Below are 12889 nucleotides of genomic sequence, written 5' to 3'. Positions count from 1 at the left end.
CTCGGATGCCGTAATGTCTTGGGGCTGGCCCTGCCCACCTCACAGGGTTGTTGTGGGGGTATTGAAGAAGAAAGGAGAACCACGGGAAAAGTGGCATTTAATTGCAGCAAAGCATTAAATGCTGCACGAGGCTAACATTTGCATTTGCTGCTCCGGCGAGTTTTACTTCTGGCCTCGTTTACCACTGGCATGCAGTCCTAAGAGAATGCTGCCCGCAGGGGGTTAAGGAAGGGGAGTGGGGGGGTGAGCGGCTCCCCACCGCTCTGACCTTGCGTACTTCACAAGCATGGGTTTACATTCCCGGTGTCTCGAGAGCAATGCACAAGGATCCGGAAAACGTAATGCGACGATAACGTGTACAAGGCAAACAAAAGATAAACAGAACCAAAACACCCGTCACGTGGATCCGGAGAGCACGCCCTCCCTGGCCCCCCCCCTTCCCCCGCCCGAGGCTGCTTCTTAACCTCGGAGACGAGGGCACTCGAGACCGCAGTGTGGTTGGTGAGCCCGATCGCACCGATTCCCACTCTGGTTCGACGCGCGTGTCCCCTCTTCGGTTCCTCGGCAGCGGCGGCGGCGGCGGCAGTGCGCATGTGCGGGAGTCTGCATTCCATCATGGCGCAGCCGTCTGACTGAGTCTGTTGCTGCTGCTGCTGCGACGCCCCGCAGCGCCGAGCCTGAGGAGGCGGCTGAGGCTTCCCCGGTGCCCGCCGCCCGCCTCCCTGCCAGCGGCTCCTGCCTGCGCCGGTAAGTGGCCGGGTCTTCCCCGCTCCTCTTGGACGGGGCTCCAAGGGTCTGCCGGGCCGCCAGGGTGGGGCTTGCGGAGGGGTCGGGAGGGTTGGAAGCCGGGGTGCCCCTTGAGTTTGAGGGGCTGCTGGGAGGCGAGTAAGGGGTTGGTGTGGGTCGGGGGGCACACTCTCCGCTTCACACGCGAGGAAGTCCTCATCCCCTCAACCCCAGCACCACCGACACTGCCAGCGCCTCATTCCCAGCTGATCTCCCCGGCACAGATCCTTAGTCTTCCGTGACTGCCGATGTAACAGAAACAAGTAAAATATATATATATGCATTCTCCCGCCCTCCTTGCTCCAAAGAGGCTGCTTTTCTCCTCGGAAGGTCATCTCCGCTTTGCAGCCTCCCAAGTTTTTAATCCCGTTGCAAACCTTTGCATCACACACCTTTGCATTGCACACACACACACACTCCAGTCCCTGCAGGTCATCTCTTGCAATCCTTAGTCCAGCTTTCAGTTTGCAACCCACCCCGTTCTAAGAGGACCACCACTACCTTTAAAAAAGGAAAATGGTCACGCACCCATGCCCACTCCAGTCATCTTAAACCACTTTGCCAACAACCCCCAAAGCCACTTTCACCTTCCCAGGTTCTCCCAGGTGGAAGTGTGGTGGGTGGGACTGTCACCGGTGTGCGGAAACGGGGAGTTTGCTGCGAAGGGGTTTGCGGGGTGGGCGGAGAAAGAATGGATTCTGAGGAAATCGGGAGACTGAAGTTGGTGGTTGGCGATTCTGATGGTCTTTGGAGTATTGGATGTTTAAAGGGCCACACGACACAGGTGTGTTGTGACTTGGATGTAGGAGTCTTGGATAAGGATATAGGAGATTTGGGGGGGGCGGTGTGTGTGTGTGTGTGTGTGTGTGAATACAGTGGAGCTTTAGGTGGTGAAATTGAAGGAAGATTGGAAGTTGTGAGAATATTGGGCCTGCAAGAATTGCTGAGTGGGTTTGTGCAGAAACTAGGCTCCGGCAAACTGATTTTGATTCAGATGCTGGTATCAAAACTGATGTATTGTATGTTCAGTCGTTGGATTTGTGCACGGAGCCATATGCAGGATGCCGGGGCTGTTTGTGCTTCAGGTGTGCGGATTTGTGTTTCAAATGGCAGGTAGTTGAAAGAGGCTAGTCTTTGGAAGGGGTTTGTGCTTATTGGTGCAATGAAGTGCCTGAGAAGTAGGTGAATGTAAAAGAGCTCATATTATTGTTCTCTTGCGGTAGTGGAGTTCAGCAGTCAGACCTAAACTTTGCACACCTGCCATGTCAACTTGAATCTCTGCTGTGTTGCAGGAAGTCTCCTTTAGTGCCCTCTTCTCTCCACCCACCCCCTCAGCATACTCCGGTGTATCCCAGTTAGAAAGCTGACCTTTCTATTGATCATTGCTCCTTTCGGAAGGGTTCGTTCTAGCACTGCAATCAGATATTTCCTTTTGCTTTTATTACCTGCTGCAAATTATTAGTCCGGGGGCACGGAAAGGTGATGTCTTTCCTTTCTTCTCTTCTGCTTTCTCTTCCCCTCCCCCTCCCCCTGGTGCTGCTGTGTCTGAATGCCACGTAGCCTTCTGGCTATTCCCCTTTGACTAGAGTGAGTGCACAGCTTTTAGATATACTGTATAGTACCTTCCTGAACTTCTCTCTTGTGTAAAAGGTAGTTACTGTAGCCAGCAGATTTGGATAGATGAGTATTTTTACCCCATGCTTGTTCCTGGCTTTTGAAGTAGCAGAGGTTCAGTAGTCAAGGCAGAAAGTGTTGTGATTATTCAATAGGTAGCTATACAGAACTGCAGTCATCAGCCCTCTTTTTCTCTGTTATTAAATTCGTAGGGCTTGTGATTCAGTTGATGGAAACCCCCAATCTTGCAGAACCCCTTTCTCAACATATGGCAAGTGGTGTGTTGTCCTGTAATCATGCCAGTTGGCTGTGGATGATGCAAAAGCTGGCAGGTGTACTTAACTCATACTGTTTGTGTGTGTTTCCTGTTTGCATGCATGTGCATTTCCAGCTTTTACTGTGTTCAAATGTAATGAAGATATGTTTATATTTTTGCCTTTATGCTATTTCTTTCATACTGCTGTATAAAACATACTTGCTTTTTATTATTGAATTTTTAAGAATGCATGCTTTGTTCAGTATTCACACATTTATGCTGGTAAATACATATGTATGCTTAGGATGGCAAACTGTAATTTAAACTAAAAAAGTAAATACCTGCCTACATATGCCATAACGCTAACTTGAAATCCAAGTGATTTTTCAATAGGCTCATGACTCTTGTGATTTCAAGCTGTTTAAATAATAATAAGCGTTCAAGTATAGTTGGATCTCTTTGAGCCATAAAGATTTACACTGGATATGTTGTGATCGCCAAAGAACAGCATAGTATAATCTTTGATTCTGTTATATTGCCTGATTGTTCCAAGATTTATCAAGCTTGTCATTTGAAGAAACCAACTTAATTTTAATCTGGGTATGTAAATTGATAGCTTCAGTTGTGTGTTAGCCCCACCCCTCCCCCCAACTAGAGTTGATTATTAAGAGGTTGGTGTAGCTACAAGCTGGGAAGTGTTGTGGCAATTATTGAGATGATGTTTGTGACTCCCTCTAATGTAAGAAAAGACCTAAAAAAATATAAATGTTATTATTTCTCACTTCTGTAAAGCTCTGAGTAACCCCTTAAGCTTTGTAACAGCACTGTGAGGCTGGTTATTCTGAAGGTTAGTAATTTGTCAAAGACCACTGATGTTGCCAGGGCAACTTACAAAAAGTTAAAATAGCAATGATATGTAATAAAGCAAAACAAACTTAAAACAATAACATTTAAACTTTACAATATAAAAGAATAGTAAGAATCAATTAGTGGGGTCTCATTTTTCAATTCTCTCCCTCTCTCACTCCCCACCCCCATGTAGAACTCATGGGGATGGGGAGGAAGAGAGAGAATAAGATGCCATGCAATAAGAGTTAAGTCCCTCCTTGGGTGGTACATGCCAGCAAGTCTTTGGAAGAGGTGGTTCATCTATTACTTTGTGCACACATGTACACACACTCTCACTCTGAACAGGACACTTAAGATACTAAAATTACTTTTGGAATACTTTTGGATACTAAAATTACTTTTGGAATTGCAGCACTGTGAGGGGAATAACGGCCTCTTAACAACTCTCAGCACCTTTTAACAAACAACAGCTCCCATAATTATTTGGTAGAAACCACGAGTGTTTAAAATGATATAATAATGCTTATATCAGTGTTCAAAATTAGCCAGGTGCCAGGCACATTTTACACTTGACTTTCAATCACTTGTGACCAAGTGAAAATGCCTGGGTGCCAGGATGACGCCTGACATCTCCACCATTTGAGGATCATTGGACCTGGACTAGTTTCACACACTAATATCCCACCCTGTAAAAATTTAACAGTTATATTTTATCTGCACGATCAGAATGAATTTCTGGAACCAAACTGCTTTTTCTGTTAAGTCTGAGCAGGAGCAGTCACCATTAAGAAAGAGTTCGGGATAGGCCAGTATACATGTGCACTGTCCTTGGATCAAGTGACATTTCTTCTTTGAGGTCTCAAGGTTCTTAAGCGAGCTCAAGGTTATCATCTGAACAAGCCAGATGCTTAACTGAGAATCAGTCATGGTCAGTCCATCATTTGAAAAATAAGACTTTAGAGCTGTCTTACCCCAAAATGGCAAATGGACATTCCATTTTGGTGACTGCAACCTTGGTTTAATGAGCCAGCTGGCACCTAGCTTATATATCTGAGTTCCTAACTCTGTATGGTGTAAATGTGGCTCTGGTTCCAAGCTGTATGATATTGCAGCCCAAGACTTGATTATAACCAGTATGCATTCTGAACTTTCTTATGCATAATTGATCATTTGGTGCGAAGTGTTAGGAACCATTCTACACACACCCCAATATTGGTTTCAGGTGGCCTTTAGAAATACATTTTTTTATTTATTTAAAAGCCTGCTGTGTATCCTAATTAAAATGACCTTAGCGATTTATCAAAGGAATTTATCATTGCACATAGACTTCCCCCTGAAACAAGCTTTTTTACTCTCCTCCCTTCACCTGCTTTGGAGAATGCTTCAAAAGACATGTTGTGATTAAGTCTGCCAAGGTCAAGATGGTTAGTTTTCAGCTGTTATCTCTTCTGCAAACCAGACTTTAAATGAAAAGGTTGGGATTCCTTGGTGAGGAACACACACTGAACTCTTTATTACATTCTGGAAGAGCTTATTGTGGAGGCAGCCATAATTTATTCCCTCACTCGTGTTAACACAAGCCTTTCTGTGTAAATTGATCAGTGTGGACACACCATTTCTTAGTGATTCTGCAATCTGATTGCTCGAAAAGGCTGCACCATGGGAGCTCCCAGGATCCTCAGATTTGCACAGATGTTGCACACAAATGATCTCACGCAGATCAGGGTCCTTCCACTGCATCAGCACAAACATTTACTTTGGCAAATGGATGGACAGGTCGGAAGGTTGAACTGAGAGGTGGGAAGACAGAATAGTGAGGGAGGGGTTAGGGATGCACTGCTTGGTAAGCACACTTGCTTGAGGGTGGCAGAGACTTGCAAAATGTTGTCTCCCCTTCCATTGGTGCCCCTGAAGTGACCAGAAGATCTAGAAACGTGTGGTCTTACAGGCAACCCTTTCTGTAAGTAGCCTGGATGGTAAAACAGCCCTTCTTGAACAAACAAAGGGTGCATCTTCTTTCCATGAATCCTTTGGCACTCACCCCTAATTCTCATGTTTCCTTGTACAAGGGCCTACAGCAAAAACAAATTATTTCCTTGTGAACTGCTGCCTCCACCCCCAACCCACTGCACACACTTTATCCCCTATGTTGAATTTTAAGCTCCTTGGCGAGGGACCTGTCATTTTGTACTCTGAAAAGCACTATGCATACTGGATAAATTAGTCACAATAGTATATTCTAACATCCTGTGGGAATGGGAAGCCCAGAGCAGGGCATGAACACAACAATATTCCCTGTACTTTTCCTGCCCCTGCCCCTTCAGCTGATATTTGAGGAAATGCTACCTCTGATCCCCAGGTTCCATTTAGCTATCATGTCTGATAGCTGCAGCCAATTGCAAATAAAAATGTCCTGGCTTTCTGAATTGGGTCCTGCCATACTAGTTTCCTTGGTATTTGAAAACCCCATCCTTAATCTTTTCCCAAGCTGTATTGGACTCTAATTGATGTACTTTGAAGTTGATGCTGGTAAAGAAGATCTATTTTGGCAGCCATATGCTGAATGTTGCAATGTGAATGGGTTGAACTCTGAAGTTCAATGCCAGATCAAATATTTATTTTATTTTATTGAAAGAATCATTCAGTCTAGTTAACAGTGTAACCTTACTGAATGTTCCTATTGCCAATCAAACTTTCCATTCTTTGTAAGCTCAGTTAATCTCTGGTCCCATTTCAGTGTAAAGAACAGCTGTGTACATGTGACTTACTTACTATATGTTTAAATATTTCACTCCACATTTTTCAATGAATTTCTCATTATTTTGCAAATAAATTACAAGCAAGCCTCAAATAAAACACCACTGTTTGCCTACAGTCTAGAAATCTGATGCTTATTCCTAAGAATTTGGGAGTCTAGTTATTCCATTAGCAGTTTAGAAATAGCTAGTAGAAACTTGAGATTCATAGTTCTTATATTCATTTGACATAGTATTTTGTATTTCTGGGTGAAAATGCGTAGGGCAGTCTATCTATTTATATATATTTGGCAGTATTCAAAAGTATATATGACAAAATGTATAGTAATGTTTGTTCTCTTTGAAATAATTGCTTGAGAAATCTGAAATAGATGGGCATGGATGAGCATAAGGATGACTAGTCAAATCTCTCCCCCCCCCCTATGATCCCTTTAAAGCAATGTTTCCCAACTTCTGATGGCACATTAATTTGGGGGGTTAACATTAGAGGCTAACTGTTCTGCCCCTAAAAAGATACATATTCCCTTTATTGACTGAGTACTAGTTAGATTAATAGGGTTAGCTACAAGAACAGTGGTCAAGTATCCACCTTGCAACTGAAGGAAAGTCACATTAATATTGCCTCCCAGTTTCTATCACCCCACTTTCCACAGGTGGGCTGGCTTCAGGTTTGGGATCCTGCTGTTTGCCAGTAATGATGTATGAGGGATTAATCTGTGTCTGTCAGCTACAGTGTGGGCTTTGTCATCTGATGCTGGTATATCTTCTGCTGAATCCTTCTGTCCTCTGGATTGCTTTAGTACCATATTAACAGAGAAGTGGTGCCAGTTCTGTATAAGTCCTCCCCATTCAAGTTACAGACACTGGTTGTATCTCAAATTATGGTGTTGATTTTTCAGTGCATATTTAATTAAGCATTTCTTGTGACACACATTTTGGGAATTGCTGCTTTAATTTGTTCCATAATTTAACTTTGGAATTGGTGAACTCACCAGCTTACTTCGATTCAGCACCTACTTGATTGGATGGCTTCTGTGGAAGATTTGATTGGCTCCTTCTCTATATAATGCCTACCAGCTACCACAACTTAATTTTCTTTCTTTTTTAAATTTAGTTTTGTTTTAAAATGAACTTGCTGGCATTTAGCTAGGTTGTGTTGACTTTTTTTGCCAGTGCTCTGTTGACTCATTTCACATTTAGTGCCTGTTCTGTTTCAATTACAGATTTTGCATGACTGCTTTAATATAATGTTATAATTCACTTTGGGTGCTTTGTTGAGTTTGAAACGAAGGTCAATTCACTTTTATTTACTATTGCTTTTTAAAAAATAAAATAAAAGCCCCATTAAAATCCATTTCTCTTTTGCCTAAATAATGTGAACTATATTTTAAAATGAAATTATAATTAAACACGGTTTCATCACACTCCCATGGATGCTACAGCTGTTAAAATGCTGAATGTTGATTTCTGGAAGGGTAGCTGTCTTAGTTCACTGCAATAAAGCACAAAGAGGACTAAAGACTAGCAAATGTCCTAAGAAACATATTATCTAAGTGGGGTCTTCGAACCATTTTGCACAGTATTTTACTTTAGTACACACTGCATGGATGTGGGTGTGTTAGATGTAGAAAAAGTATTGTTCTTATAAATGATCTCATTCAAATGTAACATGCATTTGGCTTTAATGTACTTTTTCTCCGATAAGCAAAGTTCATTTGCCTTAGAAGTTGGGATGGGGGAGTCTAGCTTACAGCTGGCAGGCCAGTGTTTGTAAATGAGCCTTTGCTTTGGTAATGAGAATTGCAGCTTAGGAAGAGTGTTTTATTTGATAACTTGAGTTTTTATCAACACTTCTCTTTGGCACTTGGTTATACGCAGAGATAATGTTGGTTGGCACTCCCCACACAGCCCCAGATGACAAAATAAAACAAGGAAAAGGGAGAGTATTTAGAAGTCCTGGATGCCAGAGTCATTTTAATAGCTCAGGATTTTCTCCAGTTTTCTATTTAAGAAAAGTACCCACTTTCCCCCCTAAATACATTGCTTTGTATATACAAAACAATATTTTTAACATAATGCCCATTATTTTTCCTCTTTCCCTTTCCTCCATTTCTCCCCCACCTTATATTCTGAGCTAGAAAGTTTGAGAGTGGGGAAAATAGGTTGCTTTCCCTTCCTACATCTTTGGCTTTTGCAGTTGGATGCACGAATGCCTGCCTGTCTACTTCTGATCCATTCTACCTGATACCTTGGGGAAACGATACTTTGTGGGGAAAGAAAGATAGAGGTGTCCTGGGGCATCTGGTTGGCCACTGTAAGAACAGGTTGCTGGAAAAGATGGGCCATTTTCTTATGTTATTTTGTTCTTATGTCACAACTGTAGGCAAGGATCATTCAGCACCAAAGCACCAAACAGTGAAGCTCTACTCCACCCAGGCAAAGGGAGCAGGTAAGCAGCCATGGAACAACCACCCAGGAATCATTCTCACAGAAGACTTAGAGAGTTCATCTTTCTTCTTTCCCCTCCCCTCAAATGGTATGACCCAATATTGGGTTGTTGTTCATTTAGATCAGGATTCAGTTGGCTGTCCCTTGCAGCCAACCAACCACATTTCACCAGAGTTTGGCTGTATATTGGATGCTGCATGCTCTTGAGCCTCTCTGCTTGGAAACTCCCAATCCAATTGATTGAGATGGAGTGTTGGTATTGCCCTATAACTAGATTTTCATTATTTTTTTTAAATTTCATTTTAAAGCTACAGTTTTACTGAGAATAATAATCTATGTAGCAGTGGCTGCTGCTATATTTGAGCAGTTAGACCAAAATCATAACATCAGTGTCAATTATAAGCAGAAAAAGTATTTAAAGTCAAGTGAGTTTTCCTTGGACTGTATGTGGAAATTACAAGCTGGGAAAATTAATAACCCGGTCTTATTATTTTAAACTTTGGTAGTGTCTGTGTTCAGCATGTAGGGTTCCCCTAAGCCTCAGGTCCCTTGCTCTCTGAAGAATTCACAGAGGATTATCTGGGGGAGAATTTGTTAGGCACTACAGGATGTGGCCATGAGTCACTAACAGTTCTGGCACAGAAGTTGTAAAATGAAGAGAAAGAGAGACAAGTTGCTGCTGTGAGGGTCTCCATAAGTACAGTACTCTATATATAAATAGGGTGAAGAAGTGTCCCATACTCTTAAGCTTAACTCAGTTCTGCTAAAGTATGGATCTCCTGCTGAGTCAGATAATTTTTGAAAGATAAGCATGAGACTTCTTGATGCATTAAAATGCCCTTTAAAATTGAATCCAGATATTTAAAAAAATGAGGCAGAGTACATATATTCTTTCACTCTTGGGAAAAGTGAGATGAACAAATCTTCCATATTGGATTATCATCCTGACCATCACTTCCCTGAACTAAGGGATTTGTATATTACTTGTAAAATTGAAGTACCATTTTTCAGGAAGTCAAAATTATTCATCAAATAATTTTGTGCTGGACTATGTAAATTGGTGCATTTTGTTTTGAATAATAATATTTTTGCTAGGGAATAATGAGCTATTGGTTGTAGTTAACTCATTTCTACTTAGAGTAGAACTATTATTATTATTATTATTATTATTATTATTATTATTATTAAAATTTGTATACCACCCTATAACTGCAGGTCTCAGGGCGGTTCACAGGATAAAATCAGAATATAAAACCACAAAATACATAATCAAAATAAAAACAAAAACAACCCAATAAATCCCCAACATATTGAAATAAATGGATCCAAGTTAGTCATGTTCAAAAATTTCAGTGGGTCTGCTCTGAATAGAAATATCATTGAATGCAGTGCTATGTCTTTCACTGTCAGATCATTAGTGTACCTGCCCTAGTATTGCCAATTGACTGGCAGCAGCTCTTCAAGATCTTGAGGTAGCTTGCTCTCTTCCCTCCTCTTGCATTATTAAAAGCCTACCCAATGATTTGTGAGAATATTTCAGGGGTGGGAAACTTTTGGCCCTCCAAGTGTTGCTGAAATACAACTCCCATCAGCCCTAGCAAAGATAGTCAGTGGCTAGTGATGATGGGATTTGTAGATTAGCAATATATGGAGAGCTGAAGGTTCCCCACACCTGGAATATTGGGTCATGGTACTATGAGATGATACCCACAATGCTAGAGCCATTGTAGAAGTCCTGTCCTGAATGGTTCTTGATTTTTTGCTTTCAAATGAAACTAGCTGTTTATTTGTTTCACTGTTACTACTTGCAGTTACAACTGTAGCCAAGCAATATCATGGGGTGTGGCTGACATGGTGCATCTCCCGTTCTAGTAAACCTATTGAGCTTCCCGCAAAGCAAATGGTCCACTTTTTCTCTCCCCCTTCAATGTGATTGTGGGGTATATGAAAGAGAACTCTTGGTGGGATCTGGATAAATGACAGCCAGTCTTATTCATCCATGGCTCCATTACACTCCGTTCCTCTTAGCTTATGGGGCATAGAGGAAACGAAGTCCAGGATTCTCAACTGCAAAGTGGACTCATCCTAGATGATTGCATTGGAAAGTTAAGTTTGCTTGCGGCAAGTTTAAGCCTATACAGATCTTCATAATAATGTGGTAAATGAATCTCCTAATGCTAATACGGAGCTAATAATTTTGCATCAGACACTTCTGCAGACTTCTGTCTTTGTAAATGACTATATATATATATATGGAGCGATAGCATAGTTCATAAGGAAATCTACAAGGAAGTCTCTTGTACTTCAGAGTGTTTCAGGAATTGTATGTTTTGTTTTGTTTCTTCAAAAACCCTGCAGTGGTTTATCCCTGCCACAGCCAAAGCTGTTTCACATATTAATTATGTGGCTATTTTCCATCTGTGAACACAGAAAATGTTTGACTATGTGTACTTGTTGAGCAATACCTAAGAAACATGTCCAGTGTCTCAACATAACCTGTGGTACTTAGCTGGATGGAAGCCAAATATTATACGCAAAAGAGGGGTGCACATAATCTCCCTTGGGAAACATTTAACATTATTTCTAAAGATTTAATAAAAACATATATTTAGTTTATGAACAGATTGCTATTATGGAGAGGTGATGGTCCATGCCACCCCCTCCTTCCCGAAATTAAGTTATAACGGGGTTTCTGTTTTTTTCCAACCTCCCTTGAATTTTGCAATATGGAAACCAATTTGCCTGAAATGTTCGTGTGTGGTCCTGCTGTAGTGGAGAGAAGCCCTTTCAAAAGTAATCTAACAAGGTGTTACAGATGTGTTTAACTGGGGGAAATAGCAAAGGAGAGGCGGTCTAGAAGTTTCAGGTTTGTAGAGGGCTTTGTCTTCAGTCATGGGGACTTATTTCTATGACTGCTTTCATATTATAGGTTATTCAAAAATGCCTGCCTGTGGGGATTTTCGTCTTTGCATTTGCAGGGCCAAACAAACATGAGTTATACTGAATTGTATGTTTCTCAAAGTTCAGTATTGGGGTCAATGAGTCAGAAGCCCAAAAGAAACTACTAAGGTTTTTTTCTTGCAGGTATGATCCAACTCTAGGCATCTTACTTCACATGCAAACCTTTCTTAAAGTTTGGTACCTTTTTAACAGTGTGTTTTTTAATTAAAGATTATGCTGGACTTGGTCGTAGCTGTAAATGCAGTACTAGCTGGATCTTTCAGCAACCTGAAAACACATTCTTAAAAGAAGTATGGGGTATTTAAAAATCCATATTTCAAGGCATAGTCAAGCTTCATGAAGGGGGGGGGGGACAGGAACAGGACATTTCTGTTCCCTGAAGTGTTCCTCCTCTGAGATTGCCAGACTGGACTACAGTTCATTTAATGTTGTTGTTTGTAAACCTCCTTTGTTCTCAGAACAGCCAGATCTGAATGTGATATTAGCTTTGATAACTGTGAGCCACAAGATACAAGAAAGCATTAAGACCATTACACTTAAGTTATATGCCCTTTTCCAGGAAAGACCAAATAGCCTCCATTGGGATTCACATATTTTGGCCAGCACTGGTAGCCATGCCAAAACTTAAGTTTACCGGAGTCTTGCTGCTCCCCTTCTACTTGACCCCACTCTATGTCTCAGCACAGCCCCCCTTTCCCATTCCCCCTCTTCCCATGTCAAAGGTGAGATGTAGGGAGAACAGTGATTCCTGGTCACCCCAGTGCTTGGCTCCAATATTAGAGCTGGAGGGAAGCAAGCAGGGTCTTGTTTAGAGAAGAGTGGGTAGGTGTCTGAGCACCTCCGTGACACAGTGATTGAGATCTTTTCTATATGTGTGCTGCCTATCTATAGATTAGAACACCTGTAGGAACAATCAGTAGTTCTGAATTATGAGCTTCTGGTGCCCATTATTTTTTGAAACATTTGGGGAGCATCCAGCTAAAGTTAAGAACCTTGATTTCAGTGTGGAAAATGTGTGGAAAATCATAAGAGGCTTGCTGGATCAAACCAAAGGTTCAAAATTCGATGAATTTTGAATCCCCTATGCCATTTTCCTACTTCCTATCCAGTTCCTATCCAGTTTTCAGAAGGGCCAACCTTCTGCCCATGGAAAATCTGCACGCAGGACCTGAGTGTAACAGCGGTCTCAGCAATTGGTATGCACAAGGGCTGTGCCTCT

At 41.8% G+C, this 12889-nt stretch overlaps 1 protein-coding gene across 3 annotated transcripts in view; it reads left to right on the top strand.

The window, feature by feature from the left end:
• Positions 1–511: 511 nt before the first annotated feature.
• The window catches only part of FNDC3A (fibronectin type III domain containing 3A), a 53838-nt gene continuing 41460 nt past the window's right edge, over positions 512–12889 (top strand). For 2 of the 3 annotated variants that reach the window (XM_028714700.2, XM_028714699.2), the window contains exons 1-2: positions 512–747; positions 8645–8710. The gene's annotated coding sequence lies outside the window, so the exon portion shown is untranslated. The remainder of the gene's footprint in view (positions 748–8644; positions 8711–12889) is intronic. The other variant, XM_028714701.2, reaches the window with a different exon arrangement.

The sequence above is a fragment of the Podarcis muralis genome, chromosome Z, assembly GCF_964188315.1.
Source record: "Podarcis muralis chromosome Z, rPodMur119.hap1.1, whole genome shotgun sequence".
NCBI classification, from domain to species: domain Eukaryota; kingdom Metazoa; phylum Chordata; class Lepidosauria; order Squamata; family Lacertidae; genus Podarcis; species Podarcis muralis.
This window is presented reverse-complemented; position numbering and strand designations above follow the sequence as displayed.